The following is an 18,061-nucleotide window of genomic DNA, read 5'->3' as shown; positions in this document are numbered from 1 at the left end:
CCAGGGCGGGGGCGCGCGGGGGCAGTGGCCGGGAGGGGGTCGTGGCGCGCGGCCGCGGAGGCGCGGGGAGACAAGGCGGGAGGGGGAGGGGAGCGAGGGCGCGCGCGGCCGAGCGGGCGCCCGCGGTCACATGGGCGAGGGAAGGAGGGAGGGAGCGCGCGAGGGAGGGAGGAGGATGGGGGGGTTAAAGCCGCCGAGCGCCGAGGAGCCGGTGCAGAGCGGGCGGCGGCGGCGGCAGCGGAGGCGGCGGCTCCAGCCGGCGCGGCGCGGGGCTCGGCAGCGGGATCCGGCAGCGGTGCTAGCTCCGCGCTCCGTGCCTCGCTCCCTGCCCGGGGTGGTCGAAGGGCGAGGCGCGGAGCCCCCGCGGCCCGAGGGCGCGGTAAGTACCCCGCGGCGGACAGCGCGCGGCCGGACCCTCAGACCCTCGGGCTGACCGACAGACCCGCGGCCCTCGTGCGCGCGGGAAGAGGGAGAGGACACGCGTGGGCCCGCGACCCCGGGGAAGAGAGAAACGGGAAAGTTCAAGGGAAACTTTGCCCGCAAACTCGGGGGCGGGGGCGCGTGAGAAGCGGCCCCCAGCGTCCCGGGGCGTCGGGGGTTGGGCGTGGTGATGGTGGGGGCGGACAATCGGCGGGGGGGATGTGGCCGGGGCGGATTGTCCTAGCGTCCCTATTCTCTCTCACCCCTCAGCAGCGCACGCGGGGTCTGGGAAAATTCCGGAACTGGGGGGTCGTAGTGACCCCCGCGCGCCCGAAGGCGGATTCCTTCTCCCGCAGAAATCTAGACTTAAAAGCGCCCAGGGGTGTGAACGGACGGTTGCGCGTTTGCCAGTGTATGTGTGTCCGTGTGAATCCGCGTGTGTGTGTCTCGGTGTGAGCCTGCCTGTGGTTTCCTCGTGAGTCCGCCTGTATCTCCATGTAGTGGGTTTCCTTCAGTGTCTCTTTGTAAGACCCCCTCTGTTGTGTGTTTGTGAGTCCGCTTGTGGTGTATCCCCGTCTCTTTGTGAGTCAGCCCGTGTGTGTCTCCTCCAGTGCGGCTCTGTGTGAGTCGGCTTGGGTGTCCCTGTGTTGTTCCGAGTAGTGTATCTCCCCGTGCGTGGGGGCTGGGCCGCGGGGAGGTCACCAGACGGACAGCTCTCTTCCTCGGCTCCTCTCCTCTCCAGAGCCTCTTCTCCTGCGTCTAGTTCTCGCGCTCGCTCGCTCCCTTGGCCCCCTCCCCCCTTCAGTAGCTTCAGGCGGGCAGGACTATTTCACGCCTTGTTGAAAATTCAGGATTTTCTTTCTCTTTCTGTCTAGGCTCTCTCTTTGATTAGTGTCTGTGTGTGTCTGTGTGGCTGGCAGCTTGTCTGCAACACTAGGTGTGTGTCTGCATGCCACTGTGGGAATGGGTCTGTAACGCTAGTTGTTTTGCTTGTAATACTTGGTATGTTTGTGTCTGTGTCACTGGGGGTGTTCATGCGGCTGTAATCATTGAGGTGGGAATTTGAAATGCTGGGTGTGTGTTTGCATTGACAATTGCTGTATGTCCAGGGCGTCTGAAACAGTGTATTTTTGTGTTCTAACTCTGGGTGTAATGGTGTACCATTGCTTGTGTAGGAATGTGACTTGAACAATTGAATATTCCTATGGCTGCAGGGCTAGCCAGGGCTTGGGGGTGGAGGGCCTATGTGTCTCAATAAACTATGCCTCTCTCTCTACTGTCAAAACCACACAAATCCTCTGGATTGGTTCTTGGGGTTCCTGGTCAGGATTGGTGACATGGAGCTAAGGTTCACATTCCGTCAGGGTTAATACTCCGAGGGACTCTGAACCTTAGACAAAAACTAGGAGTTTAAACTACACATTCAAGACTTCCTGGGGCTTCTTTAGAATTCATAGTCAGATTCACACTGGGACGCTTAAATGCATATAGGCATACACTCAGATTCACACTTAAATTCTGGGGCTCATATCCAACTGTACACTTCAGTTGTAGGGTTACATCAGACTCACGTTGGGACTCATGCTGACACTTCTATTCTCATTCCTGTTCTGAGGCTCATAGACTTACACTGATACCTAGAGCCCATGCTCAGAATCTCACTGGGGTCCTAGAGTTCACATCTGGATTCACACTAAGACCCTGGACTTCCATTTTGGATTCACACTTATATTCTGGGGCTCATAGCTGGAGTCACATGAAGACTAAGGGCTCACACTCAGATTCTCATGGGGAACATCGGGCTCATATTTGAACTCAAGATTCACACAAGACACTGAGGTTCATAGACTCATCCTTTTACCTTGGAGCTCACACTGAGATTCACACTAGCAAGATTCTCACTTCCATCCTGGGATCACTCAGGGACCCAGTGTTCAGTGTTCACACTCAAGACTAGCATCTCTGGTGATTACATTAAACTCACTTCTGTCTTGGGGCTTAGACTCACACTACACTTTTATATATTCACATGGGGGCCCTGGGATTCACACTTGGAATCACACCCAGTTATGCTTCCATCCTGGGGCTCACATTCAAACCCAAACTAGGGTTGTGGTGAACTCATAGTCAAATACACCCATGCTTTCTTTGGTTTATGGTGTAGAACAGGGCAGTTGGGTAAGGAACAGCAACTGCCACAAGACATGTCCCCTCCAAAGGTGGAAAGGAGAGAGGATACATATTTGGGAGTGTCACTCACTTGGGTTGTGGACTGATGGAAAGGGTTGTGGGAAGCACTCACCCAGTTAAACCTTTTTGCCTTTCTTTCTGCAAGGAGACTAAGGCTATTGGTAGGACGATCTGAGTGGCTTTTTGGCACAGGAGTGATTATGTACTCTTAGAGTCCCCATGTGAAAGCATATCCCCCTTAAATAGTTTTGGGTACCCCTTCTGTGGTAAGGGAATCGGTGTGGGGAAAAAAGACTCGTGTCTTCCCAAGACATTTCTCCCATCCCAGTCATCCTTAGTATGGGAGGAGTGTCAAGACTGACTTGGTGAGACGGTAGACCTCTGGCTCCTTTGACCTTTCCAGGGTATTGAATCTCTGATTCTAAGGGAGATGGTAGCCTGGATCTGTGGTGAGAAGGTAGCCAAAGGAGGAGACTGGACTGAAATCCACCCTCGTATTTCCTCTGCCCTGGCTGGAGAAGGATAGAGGCCAAGTTATGTTATATCTCACAATGTCTCCTGGAGTGTCTGTGGAGCTCTTAACCTTGTCTCTATGGTATGACCAGCGATCTCTACTGTACTCCCCAGAAAAGCAGTAACCCTGTGGGGGAGGGTTGGGTTAGGTTGTAAACTATGCTGGGACTCCACCTGCCTTGGAGACACTGCTGGGCTTACATATCTTCCTGCTGTGGAGGCCAGCAAGTTAGGGCTGCCTGAGGTGCATAATCATCCCATGGGCACCCCGACAGCAGTACAGATCTGGCCCTCAGGCTCAGATGGCTCAGCTCTATCAGCTCCCTGTCCCTGAAGGGGACACATGCTCCCCACCCCCCTGGGGGGGGGGGCTTGAAGGACTGGCATTCTGGTCTCTGCCCCCCCCCCCCCCATGGTGAGTTGAAGTGTAAATGAATGGAAACATATGGAGCAGATTTTCTTTGAAATGCAGATGGGTGGTGGTGGGGGGGGACCATGTGTTCCTGGTTGGGGGGGGGGTCCCAGAGAGCAAGAAGGCTGAGAAGAGAGCTGACCCCTCCTCCAGTCCCACCATAGGGTGAGGAGAGTTGTGTAAACTGTGGCCCTGGGTGACCACACCCACCCAGGCTCCAGCTTCCTGTGGGGAGAGGCTGGGGAGGCCAGTGGTCCCTGTGGGCTGAAGGTGCTGAGGTCATCACTCCCCTTTACCTCTGTAGAGGGCAAAGAGAGCCTCCAAAGCACAGAGTCATGCTGGGTTGGGGGTCACCAGAGCCAGGAACTCTGGGGGCCAAGAGGTGGAAGGGGGAGCTAGGGCAGATGTGGGGAAGAGTTAGACCCTGTTTCTTGCAGAACTAGCTCTGGGAAGCTGGGGCTACAGCTACAGTGGAAGGAACTGAGGCTAGACTATAATGATGACATCTGGTCAGGGCAAGAGCTCCTGGAGTTTAGGATTGGAAGAGTCCTCAATCCTGAAGGAGTTTTTCCAGACCTGGGATGGTCAGTATGCCACACTATACACTATAATTTCCCCTCACAAAACTCAGCAAAGTTACGTAGTAATTGCCTGTGAGCTCTGTGGGACCCGGGGACTGGGTTTCTCTGCTCACTGCTGTACCCTGCCCCTGGCACAGACCTGGAACACTCCTTGGTAAGAGGGTGATGCATCTTTTTCTCTCTCATCAGACTGAGTGCTCCGTACGGGCAGGACCATATCCTCAACTGCCAGCACAGTACCTGACACAGATTAGGTGCTCAATAAATGTTGAGGAATGAATTGTTGAGTGGGAGAGGGGATTCTCTGGGGTTTGTGGCTTGAGACAGAGCAGTGTCTGTTGTATTACCCCTATTTGACTTGAAAGGCACCTGAATGATTTGTAGTTTAGGCTAAAGGAAGGATCTCCTTGCACTCAGGGAAGGGGTGCAGAGGATAGGCAGCTTATTCCTTGAAAAGGGTGGGACTAAGGGCGACTGGGGTGGAGATGGGGATGACTGATTCTGTGGCAGAGGTCAGAGGTCACTTCTGTCCTCTCTGCTTCAGGATTTTTCAGAAGGTGGGTAAGTCCTTTTCTCATGTGGTTGTGAGCGTGTGCCTTGGTCTCTCTAGGTTGGTTTCTTGGACTCTAGCTAAGGCAATAGACCCCATCTCTGAGCTGCTGAGGCTAGGCTCTGAGGTTGTTTAGCTGCTGTGGGCACCACAGACTGTCTGTATTGGTTATTAATGTCTGTCTGAGAACACGGGGTTCAGATCCTAAAAATACCCTGTCCAGCCAGAGCCTAGGAGTTGCTCGTGTGGGCTAGTGTAGCAGTGGCTGCATCTTGATAAGATAGACACAGAGCCAGAAGAGACTAGGAGAGTATAGGAAAACTGAGGCAGCATGGGCAGGAGATGCATGAGAGACAGAGCTTCTGTTGTATATGGGACAAAGATTTATAAAACTAGTGGTGCGAGTTCTTCAAATTATGGCAACATTTAGGGTAGTCTGTTATTTTACACTGTAGAGAATTTACTTCCTGGGGAGTTTGAAGATATATCTGATATCAGATGTATAAATTAAGTAGTCAGTCGTAACCATTTCAAGTCCAGCTTCAAGATATTCCAAAATAAGTATGTGGCAAAGAAAAAAAAAAAAATCTTCCTTAAGTAGCCTTTTCTGAGCCACTGCCCCCACCCCTACCTCCTAGAGCCCTTCCTTGCAGCCTGAGTCCCAGTGGGGTTCTTGTACACCCCCTTTTATAGGCCCCCACCTCACTTCTGACCTCCCAGGCATCTGTGTATCCCCTCTTCCCTGGGGATGGATGCTGCACAGTGGTTCCAAAAAGGTAAGAAAAGCCTGGCCTCTGAGGGCAGATGCCATGTGACCTTGGCCTGTAAGCTGACCTTTCTGGGCCCCTCTGTGAAATCACGGGGGGGGGGGGGGGGGGGGCCTGGGCCCTGGCCCAGGCCCGGAGAGAAGGCGGTTTTGGCACCCATCCAGCTCCCTGACGTCAATGATTCTCCAAATAATGGAATCAATATTTGGGGGGGGGGGGGCAAGCGTGAACCAGGCCCCAGCGATTAGAAACAGATCAGCACAAACCCACAGCTGATTCTGATAGAGCTGCCTTGGAGAGCTAGGGTGGGAGGCCTGGAAGGAGGTGGACCTGGGGGGGTGGGGGGTGGCGCTCAGGAATGGAGGCGGAGCCACCCAGTGTCCAAAGCAGGAGGATACACAAGTAGGCAGAGATTCTGGGTTGGAATGATGTGGTGGGGGCCGCTGAACTAGTTCCTTCCTCCTTTGAGTCTATGGGGTTCCAAAGCTAGGGGAAGTTTGTGAATGGAGACTTCTCTCAACCAGTGAGTGATAAAGGGTGGACAAGGGGAGTTTGTAGTTTATCTCTTTGCTTCCTAGACTTGGGCCCCTAGGCCATGTTAGGAGTCACAGGTTATACCTAGGATAGGGGAGAGTACCGAGTGAGACCTAAGGGAGATGGTCTTTTACTTGGAGGTAGAGGGCATTAATCTTAGATGGGTATTCATTCCCTCCTCAGAATGGGAGTCTGGCCTCCTCCATCAGGTTGTATCCTCTCAGCCTACTAGAAGGCAGCAGGTGAGGATGGAGAGGGCCGTGGGGTCCATAAGGGGCTGGCCTGGCAGCTGACAAAAAACAGGAAAGAGGGCTGGGGGAGCAGCTGTAATTACGGGGCATTTATTATTAATCAGATGAAATTGCTGGAACAGCTGGTATAATGTGCATAGCGATACAGACTCTGCATGCACCCCCAACACATGTGCACGCACACATACGCACAAGCCGCGCACAGCCTGAGCCTTGTTTGCTTACACAATTTTTTTCTTGTGAAGGTTGGAGCCCCCCCCCCCCCCTTTTTTTAAAGTAATCTTTACACCCAACATGGGGCTCGAACTCACAACTCCAAGATCAAGAGTCGCATGCTCTACTGACCAAGGCAGTCAGGCACCCCTAGAGGGCTCCTTATGTGTGTCTGTGTCTTTTGATGTTGGTACTTATTTGTGTTTTTTCATGTCTGCCTGTATCTTCCTCTCCCTCTGTTGTCTCTTTTCCCAAATGTCTGTTAGTCTCTGGCCTGATGTGTGTCTCTTGTCTCTAACCTCTCTGTCTCCCTCTGTTTGCCTATCTCTTGGTATGTCTGTATCTATTATCACCAGCCACCCTGTCTCTAACACCTTATTTTAGTTTGTGGCCATCTCTGTCTGGTTGCGTCTTCGGTCAGGGTTGGATGACATGGATGACCCTTTCTCATGGGTATGTGTTTAGGCACCTGACCATGCCTTTGGCAAACACATCTGGGACCTATTTTTTAGGGGGGGAGGGGAAGTTGGATCCTGAGGATCTCTTCTGTTGAGTGACTGGAGCCCATTGAAGCAATAGTGGCTTTCAAGACAGCTCTGAATACAAAGCTGGCTTCCTTATCAGCTACCATTTGTGGGATTTTGGGCAAGGTGCTTTTGTTCTCTGAGCCTCTGTTTCCTCATCTGTAAAATGGAAACAAGGTTAACTCTAAAGTTGTTTTGATGATTCAGTACAAAATGTATATTAAGCACTTATCATGATACCTGACTCATTAAGAACTCTGAACAAGTGTTAGCTGTTACTATTACTGGGAAAGGCATTGTGCAGGCAAGAGAGAGAACTGCATAGGCAAACCAGTAGAGCACAAAGGCTTTGGAGCTAGACTTGGACTCAAATCTGTGCACTGGAACTGATCAGCTATATGGTCTGAGGCAAGTTACTTAACTTCCCTGAACCTTGTTTTTTCAACTGTCAAATGGGAATAATAATAGAACCTACCTCATGGAGAAGTCATGAGGATTAAATGAGATAATGCATATAAAGTGCTTGACACAGTTCCTGGCATATAACAGATTCTCAATAAATCGTAGTGGTGATGAGAAGAGGATAGTATGATGGTGGGTGTTTTTGCCCTGCTGGTTGCGTGTGAAAAAGTGTGTGATGTGGAGGTACTTGTGCCTGTGAATTGGTTGTCTGGGGACTTTGGATTGTTTGTGGATATGAGTATGTATCTGTATGTGATGTTAGGCCACTTGTGGCTTCCCTTTGTCCCTGTGGTTTAGCATCTGAAGTCAACATGGGGTGATGGAGGGAGTCTGGACTATTCTCAACTCTCCCTTTTCTAGGGACACCTGGGTGGCTCAGTTGGTTAAGCCTCCGATTTCAGCTCAGGCCATGATCTCTCAGTTCATGAGTTTGAGCCCTGCATCGGCCTATGTGCCGACAGCCCAGAGCCTGGAGCCAGCTTCGGATTCTGTGTCTCCTCTGTCTCTCTTGGTCCCTTCCCTGCTCACACTCTGTCTGTCTCTATCAAAAATAAATAAACATAAAAAAAAAAAACAAACCTTTCCCTTTTCTAGACACTTACCTGCTGCCTGCCTCAGTCTCCCCTTCTCTGAGAGACATTGTATGGAATGAGTTCTTAGTTGGACTAAGGCCTGTGGGTCCTCTGTGACCTCTGATTTGTGCCCTTTGCCCTTCTAGAATCCAGCCTTGTCACATCATCCCATCCCCTTGGTTTTGGAAGTCTTGGAAAGAGTTGGTCTGGAGAAGGAGGACATTGATGTGCTCAGTGTACGGCCAGTGGTGAAGAGGTATGTGCTGGGGACCCACATGAGGCAGGTCTGTCTCTGGGTATCAGGCTGGTGCAATGGGGCTATAGGTTTGGGGATGTGCGTGAAGGAGGGCCTGAGATCCCTTCCTTCTCTTCCTCTGTTCTTCCTTCTGAGGCTTTTCATGCCCCTATGATGGGCCCACGAAGGGGAAGGGACTTACCCGCAGTCACACAGGCAAGGGCGAAGCCAGGTCAGAAAACTGGGTTCTGTACTTAGAGTGCTGAATCCTGGATGTGGGAGTATATTTCTGTCTCATTGTCAGGCTCCCTCTCTGCCCCCAAAGCATCTCTCTGGCTTGATTGGGGAAGCAGCTGGGCTTGGAGTAAATGGGATGGGGGTCGGAAATTCCAAAATCTTCTGGGGCCAGCCATGGGGCTGGGCTTGACTCTCCCTGCCTTTCATTAAGGCCAGCCAAGGCCCCCGATTGGCAACCCAGGGTGGGGGCGTCCAAGGAATCGAGGCGCTGGAGCGGAACGGAAGGGCCTATTGTCCAAAACCCGCCAGAGGCCCACAAAGGCCAGCCGGCTTTTCATCTCAGCTCCCAAACAGACTGGCCATTTTCCCGGCCCAGGAGTAGGGGACTGATTGACCCTTCAGAACTAGGACTGGGATGTTTTTGAGGGTGGGGTGGGGTATCCAATGCTGACACATGGCCATAAAAGGGACTTAAAATGGAGGTGGGGTTCTGAAGAGGAGGGAGGCTCCAGAAAGCTGTAGAGAGTTAAGCTTCCAATCCACTGTTCCCAAAGGACCTAAGGATACAGAGTAGGGTATCTGATAGAAATTCAGATTTACACAACAATAGATAATAAATATTTATAGGGGGCACACCTGGGAGGAGTCTCATGATTTGATGGTAAAGTGAGCTACTTCTATGAGCATATAATCCCACCCCCCTACAATTGGGATCACCGTATTGAGTTGGAACAGGGGCTGGAGAAGAGAAGGCTAGTGGTTGGGCAAGAGACTGGGCTCCTGCAGCAGGAGGAACTGAGGCCAGACAGCAGGAAGGACTTCCTGCCAATGAACAGTAGCTCTGATGCCCTGACTGTGTCTCTAGAGATCCCAGAGGATCACAGAGAGCAGGGGAGCTAGAGAACACCCCTGGGGTTAGTTAAGGGTTAGGCAGCTTCTGTGGGGGCCCAAAGAGGAGGCTGGGAGGGAAGACTTGGCAGTTCTGTCCACCCTCCCTCCACAGCACCTCCAGCATCACTTTAAAAACAGCTTTTTAATTTAACAAAGTGGATGAAAAACTGTTTTTGGAAATAAAGATATCTGCTGTCTCCCAGGCTAGCACTCAGCCCTTGCAGAGAGCCTCTCTCCGGGTTTCTCTCCGCTGCTGGTGGTTCCTTTCCTCTCTCTCTCTCTCTCTCTCTCTCTCTCTCTCTCTCTGTCTCTTTTTTTGTTTGTTTCTGCTCTGCAACCCCCCAGCTTCCCCTTGGCCTCCCATTACCCCCTCCCGTATCAGCCTCCCTGGGAATCTCATCCTCAGTCTCTTATCTCCATGTCTCTGCATCTCCTTTTGTCTCTCCTCTCCCAGTTTCTCTTCCAGGGCTTGTCTCTCTCCTGAATCATCTCTGTCTCCCAGCCTGTCTCAATCTCTGTCTCCCTTCCCCCCTTCTCCCCCAACCCCTGCTCTAAATGGGTCTATTTAAAACACCCGACGCTGCCAAGTCAGAAAAGCGTCTCCTGATAAAGCGCATTAGGCCGAGGGAGGGAGGAGGAGGGGGGAGGGAGCAGGGAGCAGCGGGCGGATGGATTGATCCAAGCCCGTAACCCCATTAATCAAGCATCGTGGATCCCCCTCCCTCCCCCAGCTTCAGCCCCTTCTGAGCTAAAAGCCCCTTAAATATTTATCACCCCTCCCCCCAGGGGGTGAGGGGAGGGGTGTGTGGCCCTTGGTGTGAGCATCCCCAGCTGCCTGGTGCGCACCCCCTGTGTGTTTACACATGTGCACATGTGGTCATATGTTCATGCATGGGTGTGCATACCTAACAGACCCAGGGCCCATCTTGTCCCCCTTCACCCCCCCCCACCACGGAGTAGCCTGGTTCCTTGGGCAGCCCAGCCCCTAGGGGACCCTGGGAATCTAGCCTGGGTCTTTGCCTCTCTTAAAAAGTTGGGCATGTAGAATAGGGAGACCTTTGGGGTCAATTGGAAGTCTTTATGCCCCCAAAGTGCAGTAACTGGAAGATTGGGTGGCATTGCACTATTATTCTCAGAGGGTCAGAAGGTGAGCTGGGGTTCAATGTCCAGATTCCCTAATATTCCCAGAGCAAGAAGTAACTTAGGGAATAGAATTGGGGGCTCCACGCTCCTAAAGTGCAGGAAGGTAACTTGGAAGGCTGGCTGAAGTTTCCCCTTTATCCTCAAAGGGCAGGAATGTGACCTGGAGGTGGGTTGGGCACCTACCATTACCCTTAGAAATTTAGGAACCTTGACCTGGGCCTGGGTGGGGGTCGCCATCACCCCCAGAGAGTAGGAAGGTGGCCACTCTCTGAGGGGTGATGTGGGACTGGGTCCCACATCTCACGGCTTATTGATTTCCCCTGGCTACAGAGGTCAGTCAACCCTGAGACAGGCTGGGGTCCGCCGGAGTTGGCCTGAGGCAACTTCGCCCTGGGCGGGGGAAGGGAGGCCCGGGCGGCCCTGGGTGTGAGGAGGGGCCGCTGCTCGGAGCAGAGGGTCCCTTCCCCCTCCCTCCCCCAGCATCAAGTGCCACATCTCCTCCTGACTCAGACAATTAGATTCAAAGGATGACCTCACTGCCTGCCGTCCCTCACTCGCTCCCTCTGCTAGCTCGCCTCGCTCGTGGCGCGCTCCTTCCTCCCCTCCTCCCGGCCCGCTCGCCGCCTCGCTCGCTCGCTCACTCACAGCTCGGGCCGGCCCCTAGCCCGCCCGCCTGTCCGGAGTCGCGGTGTTGCGGGGGGCTCCGGTCCCCCGGGCCGGCCCGGGCCTCCTGGGCCCCAGCCCCGGGCGCCCGATGCCCGCGGGCTGCGGGGCGGACCCAAGGAGCGCCGGAGGCACCGACGGGGCGCCTGCGCGGGGACCCAGGTCAGTGGCCGCGCGGCCGCAGGGCCGGAGAACTTGTCACCCCCACTGCCGCCGCTGAGACACCCCCGCCGGCGCCGCCCGCCAGCCCGCCTCGGAGCTTCCCGCTCCTTTCTCGGCCCCCGCCCCCCGCGGCTGCTCGGCGCGCTCCCCCTGCCAAGCTGTCTCTCTTCTCTTTCTCCCCCCCCCCTTCCCCAACAGCCCCTCTGCTTCTACAGCCGGTGGGAGGGACTGGGACTTCCTGAGGTCCCAGGGATGGGGCTGGGGCCCATTGGCTGAAACCGGCCCAGGCTTCTGAGAGAGGAGGGGGCTCTAGCTGTTTCCACTGGCCTGGGGGAGGGGACCATAACCTGGGTGGGAAGGGGGCTACAGAGAAAGAGGTCCAGGCAGGGTGTGGGGGTGACATCTACAGAGGGGATGAGCTCTTGATATCGTTCTTTTCTCACATCCTGTGGGCCTCTTGCCTAGCTTCATTTGTTCCCACCTCCTAGCAAACTATAGTCCCCACTGCCTAGTTTCATTTGGTCCCCACAGCCTATGGTCTTTTGGGCTCTGTCACCTGGTTTTCCTAGACCCTTCTGCCTGATTTCTTTTGTTCCCACTGTCTACTTTTCTATTTTCCTTAAGTCCCTATCACCTGGGCTTTATGGGATTGCCCTACCTGGTTTCCTTACATTCTCCAGTCTGATGTTTGCTTCCCTACCTGGCTTCCAGGGAGCCCTACCATGCTCCCTTTATGATAGGGTGTTAGGGCCCAAGCTACACCTGGAGTGGCAAGTGGTAAGGATGTCAACAGCAATGCCAGTTGTTCCCAGGTTGGGGCCTGGCCAGCACAGCTTGGATTCCATTCTGCCTGGACAGCGACACAGCGTCCTCTCTTGTGATGGGGGGCAGGGCTGCAGGGTCCAAGGACACTTTACAATTCTTGTCCTCAATGGTTAGTTAGAAGAGCACTTGCTTGGCCAGTGCTGTCCCCATCTCTCTTTGGGCCTAACAGTGATGACAGGGCTTTGGCAGGGGCTGGGGGTTGAGGTCTGAGCCGTATCTCCTTCTCCTTACCTTGCCTCTTGCAGCCAGGCCTGACACTCAGGTGCACTATAAATAGTTATGGGCACAGAGAGGTTTTGAAGAGGACTGGGATCATACAGCAGGTGGCTAGGTTGAAAACTGTTGCTGATCCTCATCCTGGAGAAGAGGGGGTGCTAAGGGGAGGCAGGAGGGGTCTGGGGAGTGAGCTTGTTTCTGGGGTTTTCTGGCTCTTGCTACCAGTGCCACCATCTCTTCACCCAGGGGTGTCTGGCCTGGATCCTTACCTTACCCTGTCTGTCTGGCCTGGATCTCCTCTTATTCCGGGATGCTGGGAAAGCAGGGTCAGGGGAGGAAGGAGCCACCTAGGAAGTTATCAGATATTTATTTGCTTTTGGGGGATGAACAAAGTTCCTCCTCCCTTTTCCTTCTTCCTTAGGCTACCCTGAGCTTTAGCACCCTACCCCCAAGTGCAGCCTGGGCAATCCAAGGACCCAGCATGGAGTAGCTATTCTGTGTGTATCTTTGTATTTCTCACTGCTGGATGTGGGAGCATGAGAGGCTGAAGGTGACTGGGGGACTCTGAGTTTCTGGAGGTGCGATGATATCTGTGTGGAAGATAGACTGTTCTGAATGTGTGATGGCATCCATATGTGAGACTGTGCCTGTTTTGAGTGAGCGTGTGTGAGTCTGTGTGTATGACTGTGACTGTAATACGTGTGTGCATGCACAGCGTGTGTGAAGCTGTGGCAGTGGGCGTCCACGTGGGAGGGCCAAGATGTGTAGTCATGATGGTGAACTATGGGTGCCAGTGTCTGTGAGAGGCTGCTTGCGTGTGTCTGTGAAGCTCTGGCTGTGTGTATGTAAAGGTAGGGAGGGCTTCAGGGAGCTCTGCCAGGTGGTAGTGAGAGTCCCCAGTGTGTGCTACATCTCGGGGAGAAGTGAGCACTGGGTGCCATGTGACCCTGAATTGCTGGTGTGTTTGTGAGCATGTGTGCGCACGTACTCATGCCTGTGTTTACCCATCAGGAACAGATTGCTCTGGCTTCCCCACTGTGAGGAGGGAGTAAGGGGGAGGAAGGATGGCTTGCTTTTGCCCAGCAGACCAGAAGCTTCCTCAGAAGTAGTGTGTGCAGTGTGTGTGTGTGTGTTAGGGGGGCAGGGAGAACAGGACATTGTTATATGAAGACAGGCGAAGTTTCTGTTCCCCCTACTCCATTCTAGCTCTGTCAGAAAGACCATTTTCAGTTCTTTTTGTTAGAAACCAATGCTTCACATGCAATGTCTCCCCTGCCCCCCACCCCACCCGTGTGTATGTATGTGTGTGTGTATGTGTGTGTGTGTGTGTGTGTGTGCACAAGCTTGCAAGCATAGGCCTCTGTGTATATATTAGAGGGTGTGTCTGCACCATAGCAGTGATGGGGCCAGGGATGGGGTGTAGTGAGAGATGCTAAGGCAGATAGATCTTTGTCCCAGCTCCCAAGTCTGGAAAACTATTCTGTCCGTCCTGTTTCCATGGAAGGCCTTGCAGCCTCTTTCCTCCCTGCCTCATCAGCTGGCATGCTCCCCTCCACTGTCATTGCTCTGCCCATCCCCCACCAATGAATGGGAGTTCTTCCAGCTATCTAACCTCCTGCTGCAGCTGTCTGTCTCATCAAGAAGAGCAACCCCCCACTCCCTGCAGACTTAACCTGACTGGTGCATGGCCCTTTTCTAGGTAGCGGGGTCCTCCTGATTCTCCTAGAAGCCAGAAGAGATTCTGGACTAAGGCTAGGAGGATGGGGAATTTGGTGCTTGTGCCCCAGGTTCTTTGAAGTTGTCCAGAGACCATGTGCCCAAAGGGAAGATACACACTTACTTGCCCCTTCCTGTTCTCCATTTGATGGGAAGGGGATTGGACCAGATGACCTTTAAGGGAGAAAGCCAAGACCTTTTGCACATAGAGGGCTGCTTAAGCCCAAGCCTGCGTATATGTGCATATACAAGCCCATGCCAGGTCACCAGGCAGCATGCAGGGCCCTGAGTAGGGCTCTACATGTGGGCATGGGCTGGTGGGATTCAGATTCTCACCTCTCCAGGATACCTCCCTGCTGCCCAGCCAGGCCCATCATGGGAAGGCCCCAGGTTCCCCCCACAACACGCCTGTACACACGTGCAGCAGGGCACGCACATGCTGATCTCAGGGTCCCCATGGTGCAAGAGGCTGGAGGTGGGGGGTTTGAACACTCAGAGTCCTGGCTGCTGCCAAAATCCATTGGAATCTTGTCCCCCCCCCCCCAGGCCCCCATCTCTGGCTGTGGAGGTCACAACAGCAGGTGCGGATACCCACCCCCACCCCCCCCCAACTCACTCACATTGGGCCGCTCCTTTTCCACAACCTCAGCCAGAGGCTGGAGCTAGGGGACTGCTCCCTCTGCCTCCCTCCTGGCCCCCCTCCCACTGGTGTTCAACTTCTGCCCCCTTCTACGGAGGGAGATGGGAGCCTATGTTTAGGTGGGGTCCTTTCCCCTGAGCACTGGGGCTTGACCCTAGAGTGAGTGGGGATGTGATAGCCCAGGAGGAGATAAGGCTTGAATCCTGAACCCAGGCATGGCTCCTATGCCCCTTGGGATGGGGGCACTAGTAGCTGACAGGAGGGCCAAGTCTGGATTCAGAGAGAAAGCCAGAGACAAGAGACTCAGAGATAGAAGGTAGAGACGCCACAGAGAGTGGGAGCCTGCCCAGTGGCCAGCCAGCCCCAGGCCCAGAAGCTGGCCCCTGACCCAGGCCCGCCCCTTCCCCGGTAGGGGGTTTGCTGGGCCAGCTGCCAGGGGCCAGGCCTCCCTCCTCGGCCTTTAACCCCCCCACACACACACCCTCTGGACTGCTCAGGCCTCTGCCCCCGCCCCCACCGCCCACGCTGTCCAGGCTGTCTAGGCCTGGTGGGATCTGGGGGCCTCTCGGCCTTAGCCCCTCCTCCCCTTCTTGGAGCTTCCAGCCAGCCCTGACTGTCTCTCCCAGGCTCCCCTTCGGCCAGTGCTGCTCCTCCTTGCCCACCACATCCTTGTCCCTGTTACTGCCACTGCTCTCTCATTTTCTCTCTCTACCTCCAAATGAAGGTGTCTCTTTTCCTTGCTCTACCCTAATTCTTCTGCAGGTCTGAGGCCTCTAGAGCTCTCTAAGCTTTTAAGTCAGTCCATGCTGTGTCCTGTCCTGTGTTCTTGCCTCTTCTCAGGATGGGTCCTCTACAACTGCTGTCGGGAGAGAGGAGGGGGACGAGGCCCTAGGACAAAGTGTCTTTTCCCTCACACTGAAGGATTCTGGAGTATGGGGTTGCCTAGGGGGACTAGAAGCTGTGGAGATGTCACCTTGGCTATGCCATGGGTCAGATGCCCCCCAGCAGATATGCATGTTCCTGAACTCACCCTGCTGTAAGTCCCTGCAAGGGTAGTCCAGGCCAGTGACTTTGGTTGGATTTTAATTTTGGGGAGTACCACATGGGCCCTCCCTACTCGTTCATTGTTCAGACCAGATTGAGCCTACCTGACCTCAGCATACCCATACCAACTAATGCCTTGAAGCTCAGAACATATTGTTGCATGTCAACACTCACATTTAGAGCTGGGCCCCAGCCAGTGATGCTCAGAACCCCTCAGTTCAACCCTGGATGTAGCAGGGTTTCCTGAGGGTTGGGCTTGTGTAACCTTCTGCAGGGATAAATAGGAGCTCTCCAAATTCATACCTCCCCTCCCTCAGGTTCTGCCTTTAGCTGGGCAGGGGATGAGGGTGGGGGGCACGGGGCACCTGGAAGTTTGCTGGAGCTGGCAAGAGGGGTCTTGGGCCCCTCGTAAGCCTGACTCAAACTGAGAAATTGAGGTTGCTCCCTAATTGGGAGTCTGTCATTGTGTCTGTCTGTGTCACTGCTAGTGACTGTCAGCCTCCGTGGTGCCAATATTACTGTGAGCTGGTGTTATCCTGTATGACTGTCCGTGTTACTGAGTCTGACTGTCAACATCCTTGTGTTACTGTGGACACACCATCATTGTTACTCTATGTGACTGTCAGTCTCATTGCATCTTTGATTCTGAGATTACTGTCACTGTGATTGTGTCAGTGTCAACAGGTATCATTGCCCCATTTGTTGGTGTCATTGTACGTGACTGTCATTCACTGCATTATTGTCACTACAGAGACTATCAACACCCCTATATGTCGTTGTCAACTATGGAAATGTGCCCTGTTCACTGGGTGTTGTTATCATTGTGTAATGGTGTCTTTGTGTCACAGTGGGACAGTGACAGTAAATTGGGGCCCAGGATTTGTCTCTTGATGTGTCACCTGTGTGTGTATAACGATGACACTATGAGATTCTATGTCAGGAGAGGTTCTGGGCTCCTTGTGCTAACAGGGTTTGGGTTGCTAGGTCCTGGCCTCCTTTCTTGTTAGTGGAGTGCCCTCTGTTGCCTCCTCATGGTGGGGCTGTGGCTGGCTGGAAGCCAGGCTGGCCCCCTGGAGGGGTCTACAGAGAGCCTCAGCCAGTTTGCATAGCCCTTATCTGAAGCTTTATGGGATTTATCCTCCAGATCTATCCCAAAGTCATGGGGTGTGGACTTGGAAAATTCTTGGGAAAGAGACTCTTTGCCCTGGAATGGGTGGCCTGAGGTGAGCTAGGGCAGGGCGGAGGTTATAGTCTGGATGCCTCTGGCCTCAACTTCCCTAACTGGGAATGGACCCAGTTGGGACTTTGAGGGAAGGGGGAAATGAAATTGGTTTGGGACTTTTTGGATCTGCAGGGGCAGAGATGGGGTGGGATAGGGTGGGGTTTTGGTCTACCCTAATTCCCTGAGAGCTGCACTCATATCTCCAGGGAGAAAGAAACCCTATAGCCCCCAGGAACGCTGCAAGGACACTATCCTCCTTTTGCACTGGGGGAGATGGATGGGCTTAGGGAGATGCTGTAGGGTAGACACAGAGACGCTTTCTGGGTCTATCCCTTCTTCTGCCCTTGAATCCCTGCCCCAACCCTGTGGTCTCTATCTCTCTTCCCGGGTCTCTTCTTCCCTTTCTCCCTATCTTGGTATCTTCTTGTCCCCTGGGTCTTGGCTAATGGCTTTCCCTCTTTCCCTGTCTCTATGCTCCCCCCTCCCTGGGTCTTTCTCTTTTCTGGGTGCCCCCAGCCATGCAGTGTCTGTCTTGGTACCCCATCCCCCACTCTCTGCAGCACTTGCTTTCAGCAGCGCCCGTCTCCCATGGCTGCAGCCCCGTTGGCCCAGGGCCCGGCCCTTACAGTAACTCATCGGGCTGATGGAGGCGACTTTGATGAAGAAGCCACCCCTCCCCCTGAGGGGGCCTGAGTGTGTGTGTGTGTGTGTGTGTGTGTTTGCATGTGCATGCATACATGCATGCTTGTATACATGCACACTCATGCCAGGCTGTCTCCTTTCCCCTGCACTCCCAACTGGGACCAGGAAGGAGCTGGGAGCAGAGGGCCACCCTGTCCCTCTTCTTTCATCCTGTGATCTAACCTTGGTCCCCTCTGCCTCCGCATGCCCTGATTCCTGCTCCCATGTGGTAGGCAGTGGGGCCTGGAACTAAGGTAGAGTATTTTCCTGGCTGTGTGGAGAAAGACATGGACAGATGGCAGAGGTGCTGGGGGGGACTATCTGAGGGCTACCTGCAGTGATTGAGGTGGAGAACTAGGTAGGCCTCCAACCTCTTGCCTCTCTCTCTCCCTCTCCT

At 54.0% G+C, this 18,061-nt stretch overlaps 1 protein-coding gene across 5 annotated transcripts in view; it reads left to right on the top strand.

Moving 5' to 3' along the window:
• Positions 1-237: 237 nt before the first annotated feature.
• CNTFR (ciliary neurotrophic factor receptor) overlaps positions 238-18,061 on the top strand; it is a 38,359-nt gene continuing 20,535 nt past the window's right edge. For 2 of the 5 annotated variants that reach the window (XM_040481516.1, XM_040481519.1), the window contains exons 1-2: positions 240-379; positions 8,136-8,245. The gene's annotated coding sequence lies outside the window, so the exon portion shown is untranslated. Of the gene's footprint in view, positions 380-8,135; positions 8,246-18,061 lie in introns of all 5 variants that reach the window. The other 3 variants (XM_040481520.1, XM_040481518.1, XM_040481517.1) reach the window with 3 other exon arrangements.

Source organism: Herpailurus yagouaroundi, unplaced genomic scaffold (genome assembly GCF_014898765.1).
Source record: "Herpailurus yagouaroundi ecotype Mexico unplaced genomic scaffold, PumYag 160, whole genome shotgun sequence".
In the NCBI taxonomy this organism is placed as follows: Eukaryota; Metazoa; Chordata; class Mammalia; order Carnivora; family Felidae; genus Herpailurus; species Herpailurus yagouaroundi.
The sequence above is the reverse complement of the archived record's forward strand: the minus strand, read 5'-3'. Positions and strand labels throughout refer to the sequence as shown.